Source organism: Diceros bicornis, chromosome 19 (genome assembly GCF_020826845.1).
Source record: "Diceros bicornis minor isolate mBicDic1 chromosome 19, mDicBic1.mat.cur, whole genome shotgun sequence".
Taxonomy (NCBI): domain Eukaryota; kingdom Metazoa; phylum Chordata; class Mammalia; order Perissodactyla; family Rhinocerotidae; genus Diceros; species Diceros bicornis.
The window spans coordinates 24,505,285-24,519,111 of record NC_080758.1 but is presented as its reverse complement, the minus strand read 5'-3'; positions in this window follow the sequence as shown (position 1 = coordinate 24,519,111).

Here is a 13,827-nt window from a genome sequence, read left to right as displayed (position 1 = left end):
TAGTCTTTGAAGCGGAGATTAACGTGTCTTAAAGACAGTGGCTATTACAGCCACTATTATTAATTAATATTTTAGTAACGGCATCTTTTGAGCACTTGTGTACTAAGACTGTATGGAGCACTTTAAATACATTGGCTTTTTTTTTAACCACCTTATGAAGCCTGAAGGCAGGGACCAGTAGGGACTCAATATTTGTTGAGTGGACGTATGTCAAGATGGATAAAGAATGTTCAGCCTTTACCATTATTAGGCATATTGAGTTTCCTAAACCAATTCTCTGCTGATTGTGTAGGTTACAACTTACTGCCATTTATTTGTCCAAAGTTGCCACTCTCAAGATTTTCAGAAATCCCTTCAGTTCTAGGAATTCATGAATTCTTGATATTCCTCTCCTCCCATTTGGGATGTGGTGACGTCATCATAATCTCCTCAGTCGCCAACCCAACGCAGAAGCTTCCCCTTCCCAATTCCCTGGACAATCTCAGTGGCTGCAGCCCTGTAGAGTATCCCAGGTGAGAATGAAGACCCTGGGGCACTATGGCTTTGAGAAGATTTAGGACCCATTTTTCCATTTTCCTTCTTGCAAGTTTCCAGAGTTTGATCAGCACTTTAGACTCATGACTTTGGGCAGTGTGATGTGCAATATAATCAACTCTGGATTTGAAGTGAGACCTGGACTTCAATCCCAACTGTACCACTTAAAGCTTCTATATGTGACCCTGCACAAGGCCCCCACCTCCCACCCCCACTCCTTTCTCTGGACCCAGCTTCCTCATCTATACAATGAGGAGTTTGAGAAAATGGGTCTCTGAAATCATTTTAACTTGAGCTTTCTATGATGCTAGGGATTGGCCATCCTCTTCCCTTTGCTGAAGAAGTTAGATGGAAGTGGCAGCTTAGTTCCTTGAGCTGGAATAAAGGCAGGTTTGGTCTCCTTTGGCCCAGCATCCTTGAAAATATCCCTCAGATAAATGTCCCGAAATGCCATCAGTTGATATGAGAATTAAAACTCTAACTTTACCCAGGGACCTTGAGGTAGTACAGTATAGAGGTTAAAAGTATGGGCTTTAGATTTGAGCAGACCTGAGTTGGAATACTAGTTCCATCACCTATTCCAAGTATGGTCCCACCAGTTTTTCTTCTGAGCCTCATTTTACTCATCTGTGCAACAGCAATAATATTAGTACCTACCTAACAGGATCATGAGGATTCAGTAAGCTGTTGCATGTAAAATGCTTGTCATACTGCCTGGCAGAGGAGACTCAAAAAATATTAGGATGTTTTTTGAAACTCTTCTTGGAAGTGCCAGATGGAAGGGAAAGGAGATGACAGTAAACTGAGACTTGGATAACAATCCAGGAAAACTATATTAGCTTCCTGCAACTACTGTAACAAATTAGGCAAATTTGGTGGCTTAAAGAAAAGAAATTTATTCTCTCACAGGCCTGGAGGCCAGAAGTCTGAAATCAGTTTCTGTGAGCCAAAATCAAGATGTTGGCAGGGCCACACTCTCTCTGGAGGCTCTAGGGGAGAATCAGTTCCTTGCCTCTCCAACATCTCCTGGAGAAGGAATGTTGCTGGCGTTCATTGGCCTATATCCCTATCATTCCAACGTCTGCCTCCATCTTCACATCGTCTCCTCCTCTGTGGGTGTGTGTCACATGTCCTTCTGCCTCTATCTTATAAGGACACTTGTGATTGCATTTTGGGCCCACCTGGATAATATAGGATAATCTCCCATCTCAAGAGCCTTAACTTAATCACATCTGCAAAGACTCTTTTCCAAATGCGGTAACATTTACGATTCCAGGGATTAGGACCTAATTATCTTTAGGGGGCCATTTTCCAGCCTAGCACAGGTAATAAGCATTTTTCAGGTCTGGGCCTTTCCGTGCTGTGAAGTTCGCCTAGGCATAATCGTCCTTCTCCATATAAGTCCTGTAGCTTATCATTTTGTCTCCCATTCAAACTCTAGCGTGGAGAAAATGTTTGCAGGGAGAGTGGGGTCAAGTTGCCTGGATTTGGTAATGATAAGTCTCTTTTTATGAGCAAGATTGAAATACTCATAATTTTTCTTTGTTTTCTTTTTCTAGCTTGATGAAAATGTGCATTTTCCACACTGTCACAGAACAAATACAACCATGACTTATATTTTCACAATTTATGCAATTGATTTCATGGTCTCTGGTATTAAAAACAACAACAACAACAACATTTTTTTCTTTACCCTCTGGAAAGCATTAGGACTCTCTCTTTGGGGCCTTACATCTCACTCTGTGATTATCACATTGGATTTTAGAAGGTTGTAGTCCAGCAGAGAAGTGTCAAACTTGAACATTTACTTGTAAAGAGACTCTCTGAACCTTAATTTCCTGATTTGAAATGTAGAATTTGACAATGCCATAAAGGATTTCTAGGAATTAAATGGGATAGTGGTGAAAATTCTCAGCACAGTGACTGGCACATATTAATTTCTTAATAAATATTCTCTCCCCGCCCCCCATTCCTCTTTTTTTTTTTTTTAAAAGGGGGGTGTGTATTTATTAGTTCCATTTATTGAGCATCTGCCCCTAGTAATCCAAGGAGTTATAGGCAATAATTCCTGCCTTCAAGAGTTTGAAGCACATTAGACAAGGCAAATGAAACCAGGATCAAAATGAATAGGCAACCCACCAGCTGGGAAAAAATATTTGCAAACCATATATCCAACAGGGGATTAATCTCCATAATATATAAAGAACTCACACAACTGAACAACAAAAAAACAAACAACCTGATCAAAAAATGGGCAGAGGAAATGAACAGAAACTTCTCCAAAGAAGATATACAGATGGCCAATAAGCACATGAAAAGATGCTCAGCATCACTAATCATCAGGGAAATACAAATCAAAACCATGCTAAGATATCATCTTACACCCATTAGAATGGCTATAATCACCAAGACAAAAAACAACAAATGCTGGAGAGGCTGTGGAGAAATGGGAACCCTAATCCACTGCTGGTGGGAATGCAAACTGGTGCAGCCTCTATGGAAAACAGTATGGAGATTCCTCAAAAAATTAAAAATAGATATACCTTATGATCCAGCTATCCCACTACGGGGTATCTACCCAACGAACCTGAAATCGATAATCCAAAGAAGTTCATGCACCCCTATGTTCATCGCAGCATTATTCACTATAGCCAAGACATGGAAGCAACCCAAGTGTCTCTCGACTGATGATTGGATAAAGATGTGGTATATATATACCATGGAATACTACTCAGCCATAAAAAAAGACAAAACCATCCCATTTGCAATAACATGCATGGACCTGGAGGGTATTATGTTAAGCGAAATAAGCCAGAAAGAGAAAGACAAACAGTGCATGATTTCACTCATATGTGGAAGATAAACCAACACACGGACAGATAGAACTGTTTGGTGGTTACCAGGGGCAAGAGGGGGTGGGAGGTGGGCACAAGGGGTAGAGGGATGCATTTATATGGTGACTGACAAACAATAATGTACAACAAAAATTTCACACACACACACACAAGAGTTTGAAGCACAGTGCTGGATATACAACAAAGATTCCAAAGTAGTCAAGCCACAGTCTTTTCCCTTAAAGTGCTTGCAATTTTGATAGAAAAGAAAGATGTCTATTGGAGACTACTTGGAATCATAGAGTATTCAAGTCTTCCTGTGGGTGGATAGAGTTCAGAGGATGCTCAGATCATATCAATACCCAAGGTCAATATTCTTGGACTCTGTGCTGAGTGGAACAAGCCTTGGATTAGTAGTCAGAGATCCTTTGTTCTGTTATTGGTTTAGCTACTGTCTCTGTGTGATCTTAGACAAGTCACTTTCCCTTTTGGGGATTCAGTTTCCATATCTGGAAAATGAGAGAATGAGACTACCTCTCAGCCCAATGAAAATATTAACAGATTCATACAGAGTTATTGCAAGAAATCAGAAAACAGATTCAACACACAACTGCAGAAATTTTCCCCCAGAAACAATCATGAGGCAGAATAAAACTGTAGGATAACACTCCAAATGAAATGTGACTATTTGCCAACTGAATAATAATGCTAATAAGAAAATGGCCAAAATGTATTGATAACAGCAAGCATTTATATAGCATTTACTATGTTCCAGGTACTGTTCTTAGTAGTTTACATGCATCAACACCATTAATTCTTACCACGACCCTCTGAGACAGTATTATTATTATCACCATTTTATAGATAAAAAAAAATTGAAGCACAGATTTTAAAAACTGAAGAGAAGATTATTAACAACCAATGTCTTACATGGAATAAGTGGTAGAGCCAAGATTTGGACCCAGAGAGTCTATAATCTACTGCATTTATGAAATTAATGACAATTGTATAAATAAAAGGCCAATACAGAATTAAAAAATGGAGATCTGATTGACTTCTGCAGTGTCTTCTAGCTTTAGCTTCATGTGATTCTAGGGTCAACATTTCCTTCCTTTTTGATAGAAAAAATAAAAAGTTCAATTCCCTGAAGGTGAAAGCCAAGCCATTTTAGTTCTCCTTCAACTCAGTACTCTTGACTACTCTTAGCATGGAAGTATCTGGGAATTTCTTTTTCAAAATCTGGAGGTCATGTGGTTCAAGCAGATGCTCCCAACTCCCAGAGCAGAGATTGAGTACTGCATACTTTTGGACTGCCAAGAAATAGCTAGTTTCTTCCTGGGAAATTTCTCACCCGTTGCTTTGTAGAAATGCTTGAATATCCTCTGTCCCCAGTATGTGCAAACATTTAGAGCAACGACTCCTTGGTCAGAGCCCCACAACACCTTTTATAACACTCATGTTCCAAGCGAACCCGGACCTGTGCTAAATCTGCCTAGAGAAACTAGCCATGCTGGTTGAATTTAGGCAAAAGTACAGAATCAAGAAGTGACCACAGATGCTCTCATAGTCTGGTCAGCCCCAGACTCTGAGCCAGATTATAATCTTTGAGGTCTCAGACCCTGAAAATGGTGCCATTCAAAAAAATAATCCTGTATGATAAGATAAATGGAGGCAATAGCCAAAAGGTGAAAGCACTGCAAGTGTTCATCAATGGATGAATGGATAAACAAAATGTGATATAAATATAATTGAATATTAGTCAACCTTAAGAAGGAAGGAAATTCTGACATGTCCTACAACATGCCTGAACCTTGAGGACAGTATGCTAAATAAAATAAGCCAGCCACAAAAGAACAAATACTGTATGATACCACTTTTATGAGGTACCTAGAGTAGTCAAATTCATAGAGACAGAAAGTAGAAGGGTGGTTGCCAGGGGCTAGGGATGGGGCAATGGATTATTGTTTAATATGTACAGAGTTTCAGTTTTGCAAGATGAAAAGAGTTCTGGACATGGATAGTGGGGATGGTTGCACAACAATGTGACTGTACTTAACACCACAAAACTGTATACTTAAAATGGTTAGGATGGTAAATTTTATATTATATGTATTTTACCACAATTCTTTAAAATTAAAAAATGAGAAAATATTAATGGATAGTGGTCCAACAAATTTCTGATTTTTTCCCATGGTGTCTAGTTCAGTGCCTTTCTGGAAATATCCAGTTCTTTCAAAGAAAATATGTCCTTAGTGAGGGGAAGAGTACCTGCTTTGCTGATGTCCAAAGCAGATACTTTCTCTGCCTATTTGATGATACAGAATTAGCCCAACACCACCCCAGGCTGAGGGAGGGAAGAGCATAGGTGTCCTACAGGGTTCCCCCCTTAGCCTTTGTGCCCTGTAGCCCCCAAACTCTGCTGCTGGAGAGAAGGAAAAGTCTAACAGAATGAAAAATCCTTTCAGAAAACATTTATTGAGAGTCTTATACTGTAATAATAACAGCAGTATCTATTAAATTAAGCTTACTAGTGTTAAGAAAAACTATCCAAAACATGTTACTTTTACATGTTAAAATAAAAAGATGAGCGTGTGACCTTTTGATGTCATAATAAAGCATTGACTAGCAAGTCTACTTCAGAATCATCTGCCTCTGAAGAAAAATTTAACGTTATTTACACAATTGATTAGGGCCCAGACATTTTACAATTCTGTAAGTAATAAGGTGTGATGATTTTCTTTTCTGTCTAGTAGAGAAGATAATCCTAAAGGTTATGGTTTTATTACCCTTTAGGACATCAATCCATTTTATAATTGATTTTAGCAATCTCATTTCAATATTTTCTTTTTCATTGACTATAAAAACTCCAGTTTTTATATTGTTTTGGACTGGCTTTGTCATCCTGCTAGTCTCCTTATTAATGAGTTAAATGAAACTTTGACCCATGCTCACTGTCTATTTGAATGAGAATTATGTTTTTAACATATTGAGAATTATCCTTGACGATAAGTGTCAGACCCCCGGTTAAACAATTCACAGACCCATGATACCCCTTTGAGATAGTTTCTATTTTATCCCCATTCTCCAGATGAGAAAGCTGAGGTACAAAAAGATGAAATAATTTTTTCAGTGCCAGTTGTGTGCCAGGCACTTTGCTAGTCAAAATTTTCTCTCCTTCCCTGAACGTCCTATTTATTTATTTATTCATCCATAAACAACTATTGAGCACTTACTGTGTGCCAGATACTCTGTTAGGCTGCAAGTAATACAGAAATGTTAAAACACATTCCCTGCCCTCACAGCTTTTGGTGTGGAAGACAGGTGCTTAAACAGACAATTATCATGGAAAGAAGTAAGGGCTGTGAGGAGGGGAAAGAGAGGGCTATAGTAGAACAGAGGGACTATCTAACCCAGACTTGTGAGCATGAAGTCAGGGAAGTCTTCCACCTATTCTAATAGATGTTAGGTGGGCCAAAGAAGAGGGTGAGAATCATCTCAAGATAAAGTCTCAGTTCCTAGTGTAGCATGACACGCTCTTCATCAGACTCCTGCTTACACCTTCACATCACTTCTCCCTCTAACAAAACCATCTGTTCCGTTTTGACTATACTTAAGTACTACCAATTTCTCAAATATATTATATTCTTTCTCCTCTCATATTTTTTTGCACCTTCTTCTCCCTCTATCTGCAATAACTTTTCCCCACGCCTTCTGCCTTACCCCCACCTGTACCCCTAAATTGTCCTGCAGGACCAGCTTAGGCATCACCACCTCTGAGATGTCTTCTCTGACCCCAGGTTAAGTTAGAGGACTCTGTTCTCCCCAGATGCCCGCTATGCTCCCCAGCCCCAGTCCTCCACCTCCCTGGCCCTCTATTTTAATACTTACCATACTGTATTATCACTGTCTGGTTATATGTCTTTCTGCCCTACTTGATCTTCTGCTTCCTGAAAAGGGATCCTGTCTGCTTCAGGTCCTAGACATAGTAAGTGCTCAAGAAATGCCCATTGAATAAAAGAATGAGGCAACACATGAACAGCTCTAGAGGAAATAAAGGAAGGAGGAAAGATGGCTCTCAGAAGCTACTAGAAATAACTTGTGAGCGGTTCATAGTAGCAGAAGCATAGATTGTAGTGGCAATTGCTATGGACTAAGCTAACAAAAATAGTATGTGCCCAGAGCTGTGCGAGGTGATTCATTTATATTATCTCATTTCATTCTCACAACAACTCTGTACACAGGTACTATTGTTCTTCCTATTTTACCGATGGGCTCAAAGAGGCCAGTGGCATGCCCTAAATCCAACAGCTACCAAGTGGCAGAGCTGAGATGTGAACCCAGATGGCTTTACCCCAGAGCCCATGGCCTCATCCTCTGTTACTCTCTATATCACCTCTACTCTGGGTCCCAGGTGGAGGGAGCAGGCTGAGAAGAGAGCACAAAGATGCCCTCCAGGAGTTTATAGTCCAGAAGAGAAGACAAGGGGATAGAATGTGACAATGTAGCTACAGTAGGAGGGAAAGTTCTATTGGTTTCATGAGAAGAGTGTGAGATCACTTCTAGCTGGGGGCACCTCGGAAGGCTTTCAGAAGGAGGTGATATCTGAGCTGGACTTTAGAGGATTGGAGTGGGAGGATTTGGAGAAGTTTGGAGAAAAATAGCATAAGAGTAAAATGTATGTAAAAAGGATAACACCTCATGAAGAAGTTGTTTTATCTCAGCAACACAAGGTTAGTGTAACACTAGAAACTTAATGTATTTGCCACATTAACAAATTAAAGATAATAAATCACATTATCACCTCATTAGATAATGAAGAAGAATTTGAAAAACTCAAAATATTTATGATAAAAACTCAGCAAACTAGGAATAAAAAGAACCTTCCTTAATCTGATAAAGGATATCTATTTAAAAAGAAAACATACAGCAAACATCATATTTAATGGTAAAACATTGAAAGCTTTCCTTTTTAAACCAGAAAAATGACAAGAATACTCTCTTGTATCTTCTATCATCATTTCTATTCAACATTGTTACTAGAGGTTGTAGTCAGAACAATAAGTTAAGATAAAGAAACTGTACAAAAATTAGAAAGGAGGAAATAAAACTGTCATATCTACTAGTGATATATGATATGATTATGCATATAGAAAATCCAAAAGAATCTACAAATAATTATTGGAATAAATAAAAGAGTTTATTAGGGTTTCTAGATACAAAACCAACCTGATAAAGTGATTCTAAAATTTATGTATAGAAGTTCAATATACAAAAATAGCCAAGACACTCTTGAAGAACAAAGTGGAAAGATTTAATGTACAAGATATGAAGATGTATTATAAAACTATACTAATTGAGATAACATGGCATTAGTGCAGGGAGAAAAAAAAAAGCCATTGAAACAGAATGGACACATTTACTGTAAGTCAGAGATGTCACTGCAAATCAGTACGGAAGGGCAGACTTTTGATAAGTGGTGCTAGAACAATTGGCTAGCCACATAAAAGAAACTAATCTTGACCTCTACTTCACACCATACACCTGCCAGTGAAAGACAAAACTATAAAGCTTTTGAAAATAAATAGAAGAATATCTTCTTGATCCCAGGGTAGGGAAGGATCTCTTAAACAAAGCACAAAAAGCATGAACTAATGGAAAAGATTGATAAAGTTGACCTGCTTAAAATTAGGAACTTCTGTTTATCTAAAGACAAGATAAAGAAAGTGAAAAGATAATATTTGTGTGCTCTGTGTTCAGGAAACCAGGATGAGCAGATCTGGCTGCGACTGGAATGCATGGAAAGATAAGGCTGGAAAGAGTGGTAGGAGCCAAGCCAGGAATACCAGGTTCCCACCACTTGCTGGGCAGGCAAGGGTTAGAATCATCCTGACTTTACGGGACTTCTTTTCATGTTCCCTAAATTGAGGTATGTTAGTGTCTACAGGAGAAAATCCTGATTAAGACTCATATCTATTCTTTGCCTCCCCTTCAGGAAATCATATTTAATATCTACCCTCCATTCTTCCTGCTGCAGGGTCAGTTCTGTTTGCTGTTCCAAGAGCCAAGCTCCTCTCTTTTCTCTCCCACCTACTGAGTACATACTGTGTTCTGGCATTCTGTATGAGTCATCTCATTTATCCTCATAGGATGGTCTAATAGTTAAGACAGCATGTTTTGGAGTCCAACTCACCTGGGTTTGAGTCCCAGCTCTGTCCTTTACTAATTAAGTGTCTTTGAGCAGGTCTGTTCACTGTTCTGTGCCTCTGTGTCCTCATCTGTAAAAAAGGAATAATGTCTGTTTCTTCATACTTTTCAAAGGGCACTAGTGCAAATAAAACACATATACTCTGCTGACTTAATACAGTGCCTAGCACACTGTAAGCTCCCAATACATGTTACTGATATTATTCCATGTCCTAAGGGCGAGGTGAGCTCTTCAGGGCCCACACTCCATTGTTATCTGAGTTGGGTCTGGTTGGTTAAACTGCCTCTCTTCAGTGGCTCACAGGGGAGGGAGGGGGCCGGTCCTCTGAAGTCCAGCTGGGCACACTGCCAGTCCCTGGCTCAGCCCGGCTCCTGGCAGGGCCTCTCTTCACCCACTGGGGCTACACCGGCCCCCGCTCAGCTTCCTGTCTCCCTTATCTTCCTCTGGCATGTGCTCTCTGAAGTGGGAAATGCCACCACTTGCTTCCTTCACTTCCCTTTGCTCAATAGGAACCTCATTCTTTAGGCCTCAGTCAAATCCCAGCTGCTGGCCCTGTGCCCACTCTACTCTGTGGTTTTCTGCCCCTCAGCCACTCAGACCAGATGCAGCATAGGCTCTGGCTCCAACCACAGATTTCTTTTCTCTTCCCCACTCCCAATTCTGGGTTTAGAAGGGGAAAAGGGGACACCTTTCAAGCTGTCCCACTCACCAGCTTCCCTGCCCCCAGTACTCTCTTCGCTTTCCCTGTACCCAACCCCATACCCCCATCCTCTTTCAATTCAAATGTCTGCTCTGCACTTCCAAGCTGTGTGACCTTGGGCAAGTTACTTAGCTTTTCTAGGCTTTAATCATCTCATCTGTACCATAGAGACAATGAGGCTAGTGCTATCGGCCCCAGAGGAAGTGATAAATATAAAGCCCCAGCATATAGTATAAATTTTTGGCATGTTTTATATATAACATAAATATTCAAGCATGTTGGAAGTATGTGTTCAAAAATGTATTGATGGAGAGTAATCCCCAAAAATCTTTGAGATACTATGTGGTGGTTAAATTCACAAACTTTGGCATCAGAGAGACGTGGGTTTAAATTATAGCTTTTGCTATGTGACCTTAGGTAAGTCACTTACCCTCTCAGAGCCTCAGTTTCTTTATTAGTAAAATGATGTTAATGAAACCCACCGTGTAGGACTGGCAGATGAGTAAAGTGAGATTATTTATGTAAAGAGCTTAACACTGTTCCTAGCCATGATAAATGCTACCCATAATAATAATTGTTGTCTCTGCTATTTAATTTTCAGGGCACTGGTGTGTCAAGAGGGTGCTTGAGAAATAGCTGTTGCTGTTGCCACCTCTGTCCATGACAGATCTTAGCTGGGTGGGAAAGATCTCTCTTTAATCAGCTCTGTGGATGGTGGTGTGGACCCACTTTAACCCCAGTGACCCAGGCCCTTTCTGCTTAGATTGAAGACCAACAGCACTCAATTCCAAATCGGGGGCCGGCCCGTGGCTTAGCGGTGAGGTGCGCGCGCTACGCTGCTGGCGGCCTGGGTTCGGATCCCGGGCGCGCACCCGCGCACCGCTTCTCTGGCCATGCTGAGGCTGTGTCCCACATGCAGCGGCTAGAAGGATGTGCAGCTGTGATGTACAACTATCTAGTGGGGCTTTGTGGGGGGAAAAAATTAAATTAAAAAAAAATTCCAAATTGGTTCAATTATATACATTATTATCCTCCATCCCAAAGCACCCTTCAAGCTCTCAATGAAGAAAAAAGGCAAAGCAAAAAGATGCACAAACTCACTAGGAATTAGACAAAGCAAAGTAAAACCAAAATGAAGTGCCATTTTACACCCGACCATCTGAGAATGCCAAGGGTTGGCAAGGATGTGGAGCGAGGGAACTCCCACGCACTGCTGGGAATGTAGATTGGCCCAATCTTTTTGTAACACAGTTTGGCAATATCTAGTAAAATTGAAGATTTATGTACCCTATGACTCAGCAATTCCGCTCCCAGGTTGGCACCTACAAAACTCTCCCACATATGCACAAGAAAACGTATACGAGAACGTTCATACCAGCACTGTTTGTAATTGTGAAAAACTGGGAAAAAAACTTTAATGTCTAACAACAGGAGAATGGATAAATAAATTGTGGTATATTCATAAGATGGCATATTACTAAGCTTCAGAAATTAATGGACCTACACATAGCAGCATGGATGAATCTTAATATGTTAGGTGAAAAAAGCAAGTTACAGAGGAATATGTGCACTTCAATACCATTTATATAAAGCTCAAAATATCACTTTAATGCTTAAGGATATATGTATATATAGTATAAGTATACAGAAATGTAAGGAAATGAAAATAGCAAATTCCGATTAGTGGTTACTTTGGGGGTCCAGGCAGTGGGAGAGAGAGACACAATTGGGGAGGAGTACACCAGGGGCTTCAATTATATTGATAATATTTTATTTCTTATGCTGGGTGGTGGGGACATGTATGTTTGTAATAGAATTCTTCAAGCGTGAAATAATTCTTTAAATATGAAATATTTCATAATAATCTTTTATAAAAGGCAAGACAATATAATTGGCAGTGACTTAAGTCCTTCTACTTTTCCTGCGTCCCAGTCCAGGGAAACAAGGCCCCCATTCTTCTTCCAACTAGACCATTTTGGTGAGCTGGAAAAAGACTTTGATGTAACTTCTTATCTAGTTTGCAACAACTGAGAGGTGAGCATGGACACTCTTGCATATATTCAGTTAAGAGAACGGGAGCCTCGAAGGTATCCAGGGTTTGGCCCAATTCCACTGTGACATCAACTCTCCCTCCAAGGAACAGTATATAGGATAAAAAATTAAAATCCCCCCTCAGCCCTTTACCAATCCCATTCCCCAGAGGTAATCTCTATTGACAGTACCCTTCCAGGCATTTTTCCTCTGTGTATACAGATACTACCCAGATACACACATAAAACTTTTTTTCAATATGAGAATGGAATTATATATGCATTACTTGGACCGAAGTAAAATTTTAAATTAAAAATAGATGGAATTATACTACATGTATTGCTCCATACTTTCTTTTTTCACTTGTCAATGTCTCATGTCAATATATCAGCTCATAATGATCTGCCACTCTCTTCTATCATAGTATTACATAAACTTTTATTTTTAATTCAACAAGAAATATATGATCACATATAGATGTAAAAATTTCGAACAATACACATAGACTGATAAAATCCTTCACAAAATAGAGTGATAAAGCTTTTCACAAGGTTGCCACCCCCAACACACCACAGACACACACACACACAAACACACACACACAAACACACACACACTTATATACACTCTTAATCTGAGGTCTCTCCCTGGAGATAAACCACTGCTGTATTTGATGTACATCCTTCCAGATTCTTTTACTCCCATAAAGAAATAGGTTGTTTAGTTGTTGTGTGTGTGGTTGATACATAAATGGTTCTAAGTGTGTACATAACGTTCTGCAGCTTACTCTTGGAGAGCTACGCACATTGTAACTATCTCATTCAGTCATCCATTTAGCTGATATTTATTATTTATTTATTATGATATTATTTATTATGTGTGCTATTCTAGGCACAGTAGCAAACAAGATGGACAGCCTCTATCCTCATGGAGCTTACATTGTGGTGGGACATTCAGACAATAAACATGTAAATGAATAAGTAATATAATTTCAGGTAGTAATATGATGAAAATAGAGTGGGGATTAGGCAGGGGAGGGTTTTTTTTAACTGCATAGTGTTCTTCAGTACGGATTATCATAGTTTAGGGGATTGACTTTCAAGTTTTTCTACTTGCTTCCTAGAGTAAAAATAAGTTTTACACTGCTGTCCAAACCCATAATAGAAACATAAATGCACAAAACCGAAACACACACGTAGACAACTGAACAAATATTTTATGAAATAATGCTCACCTTTACTAAGGGTGATACACTGAAAATTTTTATTCTGTTCTGTTTCATTAAAAAACCAAACCTGCTTGTCACGACCTGCTAAATTGTTTTCATTGTCCACTAATAGATTGTGACCTCAGTTTGAAAAATATTGCTTTGAGTAACTAATCCTCTACTGAGATTTAGATTGTTCCTAATTCTCTCCTATTACAAACAATGCTGCAGTGAGCTGCTTTATACTCATTTTGGCACTATTTCTGAGAATAAGATCCCTGATTGTGTAATTACGATTTACTTAAAATTCTGATAA